Source organism: Dermacentor variabilis, chromosome 3 (genome assembly GCF_050947875.1).
Source record: "Dermacentor variabilis isolate Ectoservices chromosome 3, ASM5094787v1, whole genome shotgun sequence".
NCBI classification, from domain to species: Eukaryota; Metazoa; Arthropoda; class Arachnida; order Ixodida; family Ixodidae; genus Dermacentor; species Dermacentor variabilis.
The window spans coordinates 162,095,177-162,109,181 of record NC_134570.1 but is presented as its reverse complement, the minus strand read 5'-3'; the positions used below and the strand labels follow the sequence as shown (position 1 = coordinate 162,109,181).

The following is a 14,005-nucleotide window of genomic DNA, read 5'->3' as shown; positions in this document are numbered from 1 at the left end:
ACATTGCACATAACGTTGTTTGTTAGCAAGCAACACTATGTTGTCCGCATGAAACAAACATGGATGATGCTGCTCTACTAGGGTGCCCTCCTGCTTTTTTGAGGTATTAAACCCCATATCACTTCCTTCTAGCGCCCTTTCCATCAATATCGTGAACACCATGAACAGCGGCGGGAATACTGGTCACCCCTGACTCAGTCCTTTGGTGATATTAACATTCCCTTCTCTCCTCACCCCTTCCCATTCAACGCAAACAGTATTTGACCCCTCAAATGGTCCGCGCCATATGCGGAGAGAGACGCAACCTACGACAGAAAAAAATTGTCGGCACGGCAGCCACGTTCAGACACCTTATCTGATCTTCCAACGTGGTACCGGCCCCATTTCGGCCCTTCCGCTGACTCCATATGTCGGACATGTGGCCTCGAGGAGGACTACATGGAACACCTAGCCCTCCACTGTGCCGGTTAGTCTCCACGAGACACCGAGGGCACCACGCTTTTGCCAACACTTGGATTTGGGAGCGAGAACGGAGTGCGGAAACCGGGTGCGATGGTGTCTAACGCAATGCGCGTAACGAAGGCCAGACTGGCACAGTGGTGGCGTATGACTTGGCAACGGCACAGAATGGCCAACTCTGAGGGGGACAGATCAAATTCAGTGTCTAAACGTCAGTGTCTGTGCACCAGGTCGGGCTGTGTTCTGAAAGGAACAGGGATCGGTACTCCTCCCCTCTTTTATTTTCCCCCTTTTTTATCGCCATGTTATCCGGCTAGGGCGCCTTAAAGCAGCCTACCCGTTACAAAGGAATCAGCCACAGAGCTAGCTGATAGCACTACTATCACTATGGAAACAAAAAAATCAGTGCCATTCCATTCTATGAAGAAGGATGACCAGCGGAGTTGTGTATGTGGGCCCCTTAATGGCGAACTGCATTGCCGCCACCGGTAGGGCCGGTACTGCACTATCCTCAGGATTGGCCCACGTATGAGGGAGTTTTTGCTTTCGACACGAAAATTTCCTTGGAAGGTAGATGTATACAGCTTCGCTATAATAGGACAATGGAGACTTAAAATTGGATTAAGAAATAGGAAAAAAAACTCTGTACAACACAAAGGCAGTGCTTTGCTGTTAGAGGCTCGCGCTGGTTGCCTAAGGATAAAAACATAGTGTAGCAAATATTCGCAAAAAGATGAGACATGTGTCTGCTGCAGCGGGAGCATACACACGGAAAATTCCGGAGACCAATCAGCATATCCTAATTGAATCCGAAGGAATTCACCAAGTGAGACCCGTAGGTAATGAACCCCTTCCAGAAGCGCTTGGACTTAAAGTGCACGGAAGTAACAGCCCGTCAGTAATCGAGATAAGTGCAATACGTATACATAATTGGTAAAAACGGAGGGAAGAGATTGATACCACCGGGTCCGCTTGTGAGCCATTCCACTCTGTGAAGGTGGATTACCAGCGAAGCTGTTTAGCACGCGACACAGTGGTGACACAGAATTTTGAACAACGGTATGAACTCATTTACTCTGATTTTTTGTAAGCATTTGCGTGGACGACGGGAGCGCCGTCCAGAGTAGCTGCAGGAAACTAGACACACGCGACGTTTCGACGGGACCGCCACTACGGGAGTGCGGAAGGAAAGTCGGTACGCAAGCGCTTGGAACGCCGACAAAGAGAGGTCGATGCGAACGTAGACATGGACGACGCATGCCAAACTGTAGTATCTGTTCTTACCAGCTTAATATATGACACGGGTTCTATTGGGACCCAAGATATTAAACTTAGTTTTGCAACTTGACGGAGTGCTTGAAGCTTGCTACAGTTCCTCCACGGGTCCGTCAATTATTGCACTACCTCCGGGATCGGCCCACGTTCTTTGCCCAGGCAGAACAAAAATGCACGGAAGCTTGGCCATGAACAGCTTCGCTGCAAAATGCTGCAATGAAAGACACGTGCCGCATACCTGAATAATTAAAGCACGCAAGCTGGATATTTGTCATTGCTCCGCTTCAAAGGGGAAGTCAATAAATCATTATCGTCATGATCAGCACTGGGATTTGAAACAGTCATAGATGCATCAACTTACTTCTGCAGCAGCCTTTTATGCTCAGAAGTGGCTGAGAAGGTCAATATATGGATCGTTAAGGAAAGTTGCAGTCACTGCTGTCAAACCCAGCCATCGTTCTGCTTTGCAAAGGGGAGAAGCTGTTTTCACAGATCACCCGCCTAGGGAGGGGCTTCTGCGTCGCCACCTTCAGCAACGTCACATACCACGCGCGTGGCAGCGTTTCTTTTTTTTCTCGTTTCGTTGGCTTGAGATCAGTGTTTGCCAGGCGCGTCTTCCCACGCTGGCTCGATTTCTTTGCTCGATGTGAATTCTATTTGCTTATTAACATAGTGCAAATGACACTGGCATATCAAGAATGGCCGATACTGTTGATTTTCAGGCACCCATCCTTACAAAGCACTTGCACGACTTATAACATGAGGGTGACATTTGGTCTGGCTGCTAAAAATCGGAAGACGAGCTGAAAAAGCGAGAACGATCACTGGCTGCGGCCAACGTGGAATTCGCGCTTCGTTCGTCACGAAGGCAGGCGAGTGCCCTAATCGGTGAAGGCGATTCATAGCGCTGCGAAAAGGGCACTTTAATTAGTTCGTGAATTCAACATCATCATCATGAGCCTGGGTTCGCCCACTGCAGGGCAGAGGCCTCTCCCACACTTCTCGAACAACCCCAGTCATGTACTAATTGTGGACATGTCGTCCCTGCAAACTTCTTAATCTCATCCGCCCACCTAACTTTCTGCCGCCCCCTGCTACGCTTCCCTTTCCTTGGAATCCAGTCCGTAACTCTTAATGACCATCGGTTGTCTTCCCACCTCATTACATGTCTTGCCCATGCCCCCCCCCCCCCCATTTCTTTTTCTTGATTTCAACTAAGATGTCATTAACTCTGGTTTGTTCCCTCACTCAATCTGCTCTTTTCTTATCCCTTAACGTTACACCCATCATTCTTCTTTCCATAGCTCGTTGCGTCTTCCTCAATTTGAGTAGAACCCTTTTCGTAAGCCTCCAGGTTTCTGCCCCGTAGGTGAGCACTGGTAAGACACAGCTATTATACACTTTTCTCTTGAGGGATAATGGCAACCTACTATCCATGATCTGAGAATGCCTGCCAAGCGCACCCCAGCCCATTCTTATTCTTCTGATTATTTCCGTCTCATGATCCGGATCCGCCGTCACTACCTGCCCTAAGTAGATGTATTCCCTTACCACTTCCAGTTAATCCCTACCTATTAATTCACGAACTGCCAGTTCGTGAATTACATCAATCTAAATAGAAATAAATTCGGAACGAGCGCTACTACACGGCAATTTTTCAGTCGCAATTGATTTTGTCTGTCCTTAACCCAAATACGATATAGATGTTTGGTTCGGATTGACCTCAATCGCTAATGAAAGTAGAGTAGCATGATGGCCATGAACACTGGTGTTTAAAGGTTGAACGTTCACACTATTTGCGCATGGCTGGCTGTGCCGGCTTGTGTAGGCGGTGGAAATAATTTAGGCGTAGGTAGTGCTAATGATACCGCGCCGAGCGGTTTATATTTGTTCGCTTCTCACTTATAATTTTCGCGCTACAAAAACAAAAAAGAAATTCAGTTTTTTATCTAAATCATATGAAGGTGTGCTTCTCGCTTGACGGGTAAGTCAACGACATATTCATTTATGTAACTTTCTCTAACGCTGCAGCTGGATCAACTTTGGAAAATCAATTACCGAAACAGAGATATGCCGACTCCGAAAGAACAAGAACCAGTCCTTGCATGGCACATAGAGTACACTTAACCACGCGCAGAATAATTAAACTTCGCACGCGTCATGCGAAGGTTGTCGGATCGTTCCCCAACTACGGCAAGTTGTTTTTTCATCTACTTTGATTTCCATGAATTTATCGCTTGTTTATTTCATTTATTAAGGACAAGTATTTTCCCCTTTGTTGCCCTTGGTATCAGTGTTTCTTGGCTTCTTATGATATGACTAATTTCGCAATTAGAACACACAGGTACTATTACACTAGCACAAACTGGATCGGTCAGTTGGCTTTTGATATGCTTGCCTGTGTAAATGGCTTTAGCTTTCTTTAAATCCGCTCGGGTCAATGCGTTAGAAGTTGGGTCAGAGGAGCGTTGTACTGTTTGCCTTAGGCTGACCTTGGTTTGCATAAGCAGCTGAGTACAGCAAATGAAGCCTCAAGATCAACTGCAAAGCTGCTTTCAGCTTGTGTGAAAGAATCAGGGGCACACATAGAATTTAGTGGGGGATACATTTTTCGTGCAACTACAAATATTTATTGTAAAGGTGGTTTGTCACGCCATCTCCCATGCCGTGTTGTCTTGCAGTATTTTTCACTCAGAGTTCCTAGCTGCCTCCTTGCCCAGCCACATATCTGCAGTATGGCAAGCCATCCAAAGTCCTCCTTGATCTGCTAGCCAGAAGGTTCTGCGTGGATCTGCAGAATCGTAGAACTAGAGTGTGATCTGCGAAGCCAGAACCGAAGACTGTCTATTTGTCAGCGATAGAAGAATGCTGCAGTCCAAGAAAAAAAACCTCCTGAAGAGATGGAGTCGCCACTTTTGGGAACTGACCAGCTGCCATGCCTGGGAAGGGCTACGATACTTGGTACACCATTTTCAACTGCTACTATCGAGAAGCAGTTGAAGATCAGGCTCACGTGTGGACCTAGCGGTTACAACGTCGTTCGAGAGATTGGGACACTACTGCCATCTGAACGTTTCAGAGGCAACGTAGCAAGGAGGAAGGCCAGGGTGGTGGCGCTTCTACGCCGCGTGACAGAACTCCCTGGCGGTAGCTGCTTCGTTGGCGCCCCAGTATGGCATCAGCAACAATTTCATGGTAGTGTCGATCAACCACAGGGGTTCGACCGTTAACGCCGCTTCGTTACGAAGCACATCGTCGCGTGCGGCCGAGCAAGTAGCCATTGTCTTGGCCCTCCTGGACGACAAACATGCCAATATCTTCAGCGACTCCAGGGCAGCCATCCGTGCCTTCAGGGTTGATGCCGTATGTAAGGAAGCCTGTCGCATCCTCGACGGCAAAAGCATCGCCAACTCTCACGTGGTTGCCCGCTCACATGGCATCCATCATGGGATGCCCCACAAACTTCAACGAGCTGGCCCACTCAAAGGCGCGAGGTTTCGCTTTCCGCTACCATGGAGAACTCCAACGCTGGCCCGCAGTGGTGGAGAACAGAGATCTACCGACCACATACAATAAAATTACGGAGCACTTTTACCTCGGCAAGAGAGACTTTCCTCTTCCACAGAAGAAGTTAAAAAGAGCACAGGCATTGACTCTCAGATTATTGCAAACAGGCTGGTATCCCAGCCCGGCTTTATTCCACAAGCTTTATCCCGACGCCTACGCCACTAGTTCTTGCAGGCCCTGCAATGACTTAGCTAGCCTAGACCACATGCTCTGGCGTTGCCCCTCGTTACGAGGCACAGAAGAAATCAGTGAGGACAAGTGGCTCTCCGCTATCTAGAGCCCGGATGCCGGAGCGCAACTATGGGCTGTCCAGAGGGCCCACGATGCGGCGGTCGGGCTAGGCCTGACTGTCCCAACGTGATAGCGGCCCGCAACGCGCTGAGTCGCGTACGTCAGGACCTTCATTAAAGTTTTGCATCCATCCATCCATTTCGCCCGCTTTCCTTCTTGACGATCGTTAATTGGGCTATCAACGCCGAGGCGCAGACGATAATACAAAGGGTGCGTCCTGGCTACAAAGGAATAGCGGGACGCGTTCAACGGCGGGCGCCTACTCAGCTCTCTGAGACACACGTCACACAGTGTTGCCTATTTAGATATTTTATAGCAAAATCTAGCTACTTTTGGGTTCAACAAGCTACCAAAAACTTCATTTAGCTAGCAGTACCTGTTCTAGCTCTTCTTTCAAAATCTCGCTTTTTTGCAAAGTCTAGCTTTAGTCTAGCGAAATTTCTCAATCACTATTCTTGTGCGAAAAAATACTTGCTACAAATATGTTACCCGTGATGCAACTGGCGCAGGGCAAATAGTGGTATTTAGCCGCTTTTGAATAAGGTACAAACGAGACCAAGATACGTCGCGTTTCGAGAGAAAGGAGCAAACCGTTGGAAAGAGAGAAGAAGAGGCAATACAAGGAAGACCGCGAGCGTGTGTGCCTCGCCGCCTGACTGAGGAAAATAGCACATAAACAAATGAGAGGCGATGCGGCGGCGCGCTTACTGACGGATATCGCTTATCGCGCGAGGGTACCTTGAGCATCAGATCAAATGCTCGCCGTACAATATCGTACGTGTGCGTGCGCATGTCTCAGCATTCCTGTTACTGACACGGCACCTGGACACAAGAAGAGCCTGAGACACTTAAGGTTCCTGCGTGGCGACTACGAGGCGCCCCGCACCCCCATCTGTTTCTCTGAGCGGTTGGAAGATTGACCGCTGGTCTTCCGCGTATGTCTGACGCTTGCAACTACAAGCAGCAGCGTCTGCTTTAATCCGGTGTCCATCCGTTGTGATCATTTGAAACCCACAAAAGGCGCCGTTATGGGTCGCGAAAGAGCGGCGTGCTGAGGCCACTTTCACGGGCGGGAGCTGGCGTTTGTACTCATTTCACGCACCTTCCAAATCACAGCTGCCCCAGGTGCGTCGTTATCACGGCCGGTCGTGTGCAGACAGCAGGTACGTGAGAAAAATCATGCCAAACCTTGAATGTATCAGCGGGTACTCTGTTAGAACAGAAATCGAGGGTAGGCTGGGGCATTTCGCGTTCATTTACTCGCCCTAATGCACCTTGTTTGTCTCTGTGGTGCACTGCCCATTTTTGATGATGCTACCGTTTTTAATTCCATGTGAACTGAGAATTTTTCGCCGGTGTCAAGGAAATCAGCGCCTATTTAAGAAGATACAGACATGCAAACGAACACTGACTGCCTCAGGTCATGGAATGTACGAGAACATGTGAGAAAAATCCAATGATGACAGCCGGGGAGAGCACAACCCAGCTCGTCCGAAATTCTCCCTCATCTCATGAATTACATCCGTCGCCATCCCGATTAAGAAGCTCTACGTGTTTTCCGGAGGGTCCCTTGCCTCCAGACCAATAGGGATATGCGGCCCGGTGAGAGAGTGCGAGGGCGATGGTACCGCCGAGGCTAGATGTTTGTGCGCCTGCATGCCTCGGTGCAAACGAACAAACACATCATCATCATCATCATCATGAGCCTGTTTACGCACACTGCAGGGCAAAGGCCTCTCCCATACTTCTCCAACTACCCCGGTCGCGTACTAACTCTGGCCAGGTCGTTCCTGCAAACTTCTTAATCTCATCCGCCCACCTAACTTTCTCCCGCCCCCTGCTAAGCTTCGCTTCCCTTGGAATCCAGTCCGTAACTCTTAATGGCCATCGGTTATCTTCCCTCCTCATTACGTGTCCTGCCCATGCCCCCCCTCCCCATTTCTTTTTCTTGATTTCAACTAAGATGTCATTAACTCTGTTTTGTTCCCTCACTCAATCTGCTCTTTTCTTATCCCTTGATGTTACACCCACGATTCTCCTTTCCATAGCTCGTTGCGTCGTCATCAATTTGCGTAGAACCTTTTTTCGTTAGCCTCTAGGTTTCTTCCCCATACGTGAGTACTGGCAAGACACACCTGTTATACACTTTACTCTTGAGGGATAATGGAAACCTGCTGTTCATGATCTGCGAGACCCTGCCAAACGCACCCCTGCCCATTCGTATTTTTTCTGGTTATTTCAGTCTCATGATCCACATCCGCGGTCACTACCTGTCCTAAGTAGATGTATACCCTTACCACTTCCAGTGCCTCGCTGCCTATCGCTACCGAGACTGTAAAACATAACTTTTGTTTTCTGCAGATTAATTTTTAGACCCGCCCTTCTGCTTTGCCTCTCCAGATCAGTGAGCAGGCAATGCAATTAGTCCCCTGAGTTACTAAGCAAGAAAATATCATCAGCGAATCGCATATTACTAAGGTATTCTCCATTAACACTTATCCCCAATTCTTCCCAATCCAGGTCTCTGAGGACCTCTTGTAAACACGCTGTGAATAGCATTGGAGGGATCGTATCTCCCTGACTCCTTTCTTTATTGAAATTTTATTTCTTGCTATATGGAGGACTACGGTGGCTACGGAGCAGCTATAGGTATCTTTCAGTATTTTTACATACGGCTCGTCTACACCCCGATTCCGTAATGTCTCCATGACTGCTGAAGTTTGGAGTGAATCAAAAGCTATCTCGTAATCAATGAAATCTACATATAACGGTTGATTATATTCCGCACATTTCTCTATCACCTGATTGATAGCGTTAACATGGTCTATTGTTGAGTAGCCTTTACAGAATCCTGCCTGGTCCTTTGGTTGCCAGAAGTCTAAGGTGTTCCTGATTCTATTTGCGATTACCTTAGCAAGTATTTCTTAGGCAACGCACAGTAAGCTGATCGGTCTATTATTTTAAATTCTTTCGCGTCCCCTTTCTTATGGATTAGGATTATGTTAGCGTTATTCCAAGATTCCGGTACACTAGAGGTTATGAGGCATTGCGTATACAGGTTGGCCAGTTTTTCTAGAGCAATCTGCCCACCATTGTTCAACAAATCTGCTGTTATCTGATCCTGCCCAGCTGCCTTCCACCTTTGCATAACTCCTAAGGCTTTCTTTACTTCTTCCGGCGTTACTTGTGGGATTTCAAATTTCTCTAGATTATTCTCTCTTCCATTATCGTCGTGGGTGCCACTGGTACTGTAGAAATATCTATAGAACTCCTCAGCCACTTGAACTATCTCATCTATATTAGTAACCGTCTTGCCGGCTTTGTCTCGTAACGCATGCGTCTGATTTTTGCCTATTCCTAGTTTCTTCTTCACGGCTTTTAGGCTTCCTCCATTCCTACAAGCATGTTCAATTGCTTCCATATTATACTTCCTTATGTCAGCTCTTTTACGCTTGTTGATAACTTCGAAATTTCTGCCAGTTCTATTCTTGCTGTAGGGTTAGAGGCTTTCATACATTGGCGTTTCTTGATGCGATATTTCGTCTCCTGCGATAGTTTACTGGTATTCTGTTTAACGGAGTTCCCACCGACTTCTATTGCGCACTCCTTAATGATGCCCATAAGATAGTCGTTCATTGTTTCAACAGTAAGGTCCTCTTCCTGAATTAAAGCCGAATACCTTTTCTCTAGCTTCATCCGCAATTCTTCTATTTTCCTTCTTACCATTAAGTCATTGATCCGCTTCTTATGTACCCGTTTCTTCAGTTTCCTCCTCAAGTCTAGGCGAATTCGAGTTCTTACCATCCTATGGTCACAGCAGAGCACCTTGCCGAGCACGTCCATACCTTGTATGATGCCAAGGTTAGCGCAGGCTATAAAGTCTATTACATTTCTAGTCTCGTGATTCGGGCTCCTCCACGTCCACTTTCGGCTATCCCGCTTGCGGAAGAAGGTATTCATTATCCGCATATTATTCTGCTCTGCAAAGTCTACTACTAACTCTCCCCAGTATTCCTAGTGCACATGCCATATTCCCCCACTGACTTGTCTCCAGCCTGCTTCTTGCTTATACCTTGGCATTGAAGTCGCCCATCAGTATAGTGTATCTTGTTTTGACTTTACCCATCGCCGATTCCACGTCTTCATAGAAGTTTTCGACTTCCTGGTCATCGTGACTGAATGTTGGGGCGTAGACCTGAACGACCTTCAATTTGTATCTGTTATTAAGTTTCACAAGACCTGCCACCCTGTCGTTAATGCTATAGAGTTCCTGTATGTTACCAGCTATATTCTTTTTAATCATGAATCCGACTCCTATTTCTCGTCTCTCCGCTAAGCCCCTGTAGCACAGGACGTGCCCGCTTTTTAGCGCTGTATACGCTTCATTTGTTCTCCTAACATCACTGAGCCCTATCATATCCCCTTTAGTGCCCTCTAACTCCTCCAATAGCAGTGCTAGACTCGCCTCACTAGATGACGTTCTAGCGTTAAACGTTGCCAGGTGCAGATTCCAATGGCGGCCTGTCTGGATCCTGGGATTCTTAGCACCCTCTGCTGCGGCACAGGGTCTGATCGCTGCCGTGGACAGTTGCTTGTTAGCTGCCGGAGACTGAGGGCCGGGGTTTAATTGTTGTTTTCATATAGGAGGCTGCGGCCAAGTACTGCACCAGGCTTGCCAATCCTGCTCTGTTGAGGGAGTGCTTTACGGGTTCTTATCACCGGGATCAGGCCGCATTCCCGGCCTGTTTATGCAATTTAATCAACACGCGTATTTTTTTTACTCCGGTGGAAAATTGCGCAACACCGGGATGCGAACCACGGTCCTCTTGCGCGCGAGGTGGATGCTCTACCTCTACCCCACCGCTGCACCTTACACCATGCCACCAATGCCAACAAACACACTATGCCCTATAAATAAAAGCGGTAATCGCTGGGTTCGTTTTTGAAAAGCGCTACCGTACGACCTCCGGGGTTTCGACGCTACTGAGGGTCAGCCAGTGACGCTCCTTGTTCCATTCTTCGAGACTCCGTTCAAGAAGCGCTACCGTGCGACATTCGGCGTTTCTACGCTACTGACGCCGAGTGAGCGCGGAGGATCCACCGTGCTCCATTCATCAGGATGGCCACATCGTCATCCTGAGGTCATCGCACTGTCTCTGTGGCCGCATTGATTTCAGATACTGCTTTGCATGTGTTACAATCCTTTGTCTTTCTTACGAGTGCTTGGTAATTCCTATTCATCATTATTATTATTCTGAAAAGTAATTTGAGAGCGTCACGTACATATAGTTTTAGGATTATTAGAGACACGCAGAACATGGCAGGCAAGAGCAAAATGTACAAACAGTGCTTCAAAGACTGCTGGCTTGAAGAGGATAAGTACAAGGAGTGGTTCATGGCGATATCCGAGGACCCCTACAAGGCTTTCTGCAAATTTTGCTTATGTCCTATTGAGGGGAAGAAAGTGAGCACCGATAAGCACGCCACGTGTACAAAACAGCTTGTATGTGTGCCACGCAAAGGACCTATGATTCCTGTCATGCCACATGTAACGCCAAGTCCTGTGTAACAAGCGGAAGTCATCCTAGGTCTTTTTGTTGGTAAACATTGCGCGATAAATACCGCCGACCATTTGGGAGACGCTTGCAAGCGGATATTTCAAGATAGCCAGTTCTAAGGTCAAGGCTCACCACACAATGTCTACCAATCTGATAAAGAGCAAAACGAGAACAATGTGAAAGCGCGAGCCAACGTTTCGACAAGTGGACTTGTCTTTTTCCAAGGCCTTGAAAAAGGCACGTCCACTTGTCGAAACGTTGGCTCCCGCTTTTTTGTCTTCTCGTTTGTCTGGAACTTCCATCTCCCGCCTTCCGAGTATTTTCCGTAATCTCTTAAAGAACTTATTTGGACCGCATTCTCTTAAATATCGCTGAGGGAAGGTATTGACAAACAAAAGTACAGCATTCTAATCGGTGAGTCGACCGATGTGAATGTCGTCAAGGTCCTCGGCATCGTCATCGCATATTCTTCCCTGTAAAACGGTGAGCTCGTTTCGACGTTCCTTACCATGCATGAAGTCGAACAGTGCTATGCTCAAGACATCGTCTCAGCGCTTTTATAAAGGTAGCGGACTAAAGCTTTGAATCCCAAGAACCTTGTTGGGATTCGAGTAGGCATTGCAAGCACCAGTATGGGCGTTAATGCGTCTGCACTCGACTAAGAGAAGAAATTCCTATTCCTGTTATGGTGAGAGGCGTCTGCCATTCTCTTCAGCTTGCAGTTTCACATACGTATGCCTTGGCGCGAGATATAGAACTTCTGGTGAGTGAGGCATACCGATGACTTCATCACTCCTAAAGAAGGAAGCTGGAATACCAAAGCTTACACCGTGAAATAAACGATGGAGACACTCCGATTACTATACCACTGGCACGTGACACAAGGTAGTTGCCAATATACAAGGCAGTAAATAGGATACTTCTCCAATGGATTAAACTCTTAGGAGTTTTTTTCAAAAAGCACTGAGAAACAAGAATTGTTCCACAACAACGAAACTATAGTAAATGTACGGTGACGCCCGAAGCATATGTTACGTACCGGTGCTGGACTGGGGTTTAGGGGAACTTCAGCGTCTCAGCCAATCCTATCAAGCAAAGAAAGCATCGCCCGAGGAAACTTTTTGAAGATCAGATGAACCTTGTGAAGTCGACAGCCCCAAAAGCATCTTTGCCAACTACCCGATGGGACGTGTTGACGGTCAATATCAACGAGCATTCCGACCCAAATGGGTACATTGGTCAACGTTTTGTAGTAGCACTCCGATACCCATGATTGCCACGCCACGATGACAAGGAAGAGGGGAAGAGCCTTTGGAAGGAAGAGCCTTCGCTCTCGACATTTCATTGTGGAGCTCTTTCAACCAGCTGCGTCAGCGGCTTCTAGAAAACATTCAGTCCTCCTCTCTTCAGTCTCCTCTCTCTTAAATCGCATGCACTTAAATCAATAGATGAGCCATTTACGTAATTGGCGTTACAGTTTCATTGCGTGAAAGTCGTGTTCGCTTGCGAAACGCAGTGGAGGAATAAACTCGACGTTTTCTGGTCAGAAGTCGGTCCCTACAGCGACGCGCAGGCTGAAAACACCTTCGCTAAACTGGCCACGCTCGCCATGATAGTGCTGCTGTTGCCTCTCTTAAACGCTGGAGTGAAACATGGTTTAGCGACATGAGCACTGCGAAGCGCAAGCGTCGTAATACTCGGACAATGACACACTAAATGCGCTACAAAGCGTGCGTGACCGGCTTCGGAGGCACGAAAAAGAATTTCGTGGATATAGCTTGCCAAGTGACGTGGTAGCAAAAATTAGCACGATGACATCGTACACAACGGCAGAGAATCATTGTGCAAGCTGTAGGTATTATCCAATAATTGTGTGTACAGCAGGACTGATTGTCTTTACGTATTGCCATAGCTTTCTGCATTCTTGTACTGCCTGTGATGCTCCGTATTTAAACATTTCGAAGCCGGGTCATTCCAATGTTTGTTAGAAATGAGAATATTGCGTATTGTAAGCTTGCTGTTTATTTTGCTGTCCATATTGTACTGATCTGGTATAATTCTCTTGATCTTCTCAAGTTCGCAAGCAGATTTTTGTCACTGGGCCTTGCCATATTTTAGGCTTAACTCTTCCGTAATATAGTGTTCTTCTTGCTGACCAATGTGGTCGGTTGTAAGCTCAGAAGTACGCTAAAATCTCTATTGTAACGTGTCTCTATCAAATGCTATTCTAGATTGTTCCGTTCGTTGCAAGAGTTTGATTTCATTGAGGTGTGTTCAATCATCTCATGCATGTGACAATTTATGTGCACAGAAAAGTTGTGCACTCCGTACGAGCGGCGAGGCCTTTGTCTACGTCACAGATATGTTTTTCTAGTGCGGAAGACTGTATTCTGCTTTGTTTTTCTATTGCATTGTATTTTGCTTATCAAAACATGGCGCAGTGAAATATGTGTTTTTCATGTTTTCTTCAGCAAGTCTGTTTTTATGTTTTGCCTAAAGAAATGTCCTTAATGAAAGTACTCTTGTGAAACTTTTTGCAGGGCGGTGGTTGTATTTCCTTGTGTGCATGTGCAACGCTTTATCCAGTATTTTGAGAATAAGATCAACATCGTAAAAGCTTTTAGTAACTGTCTTTGTCGTAAATTTGGGGTCTTCAGTCGGAGGATGACTATAGTTTACCAACGTGTGCCTTTTGTTTAAGGTATCTTTCAGCAGTGTAAATTTTTTATCTGATGAATCAACCAGACCACTGGCCATTCTTCATGTCACTGTATGGTAGTGTGCTTTGCCAGATGGTAAACGAATACAATATAGAAATTCTTAGCGTATTGCTGCAGAATAAGCGCCAAAATTAT

General features: G+C 46.9%; 1 non-coding gene across 1 annotated transcript; it reads left to right on the top strand.

Moving 5' to 3' along the window:
* Positions 1–1,687: 1,687 nt before the first annotated feature.
* LOC142576957 (U2 spliceosomal RNA) lies at positions 1,688–1,885 on the top strand. The gene has a single exon (XR_012827035.1). It is a non-coding gene; the product is annotated as a U2 spliceosomal RNA (small nuclear RNA).
* Positions 1,886–14,005: the final 12,120 nt, after the last annotated feature.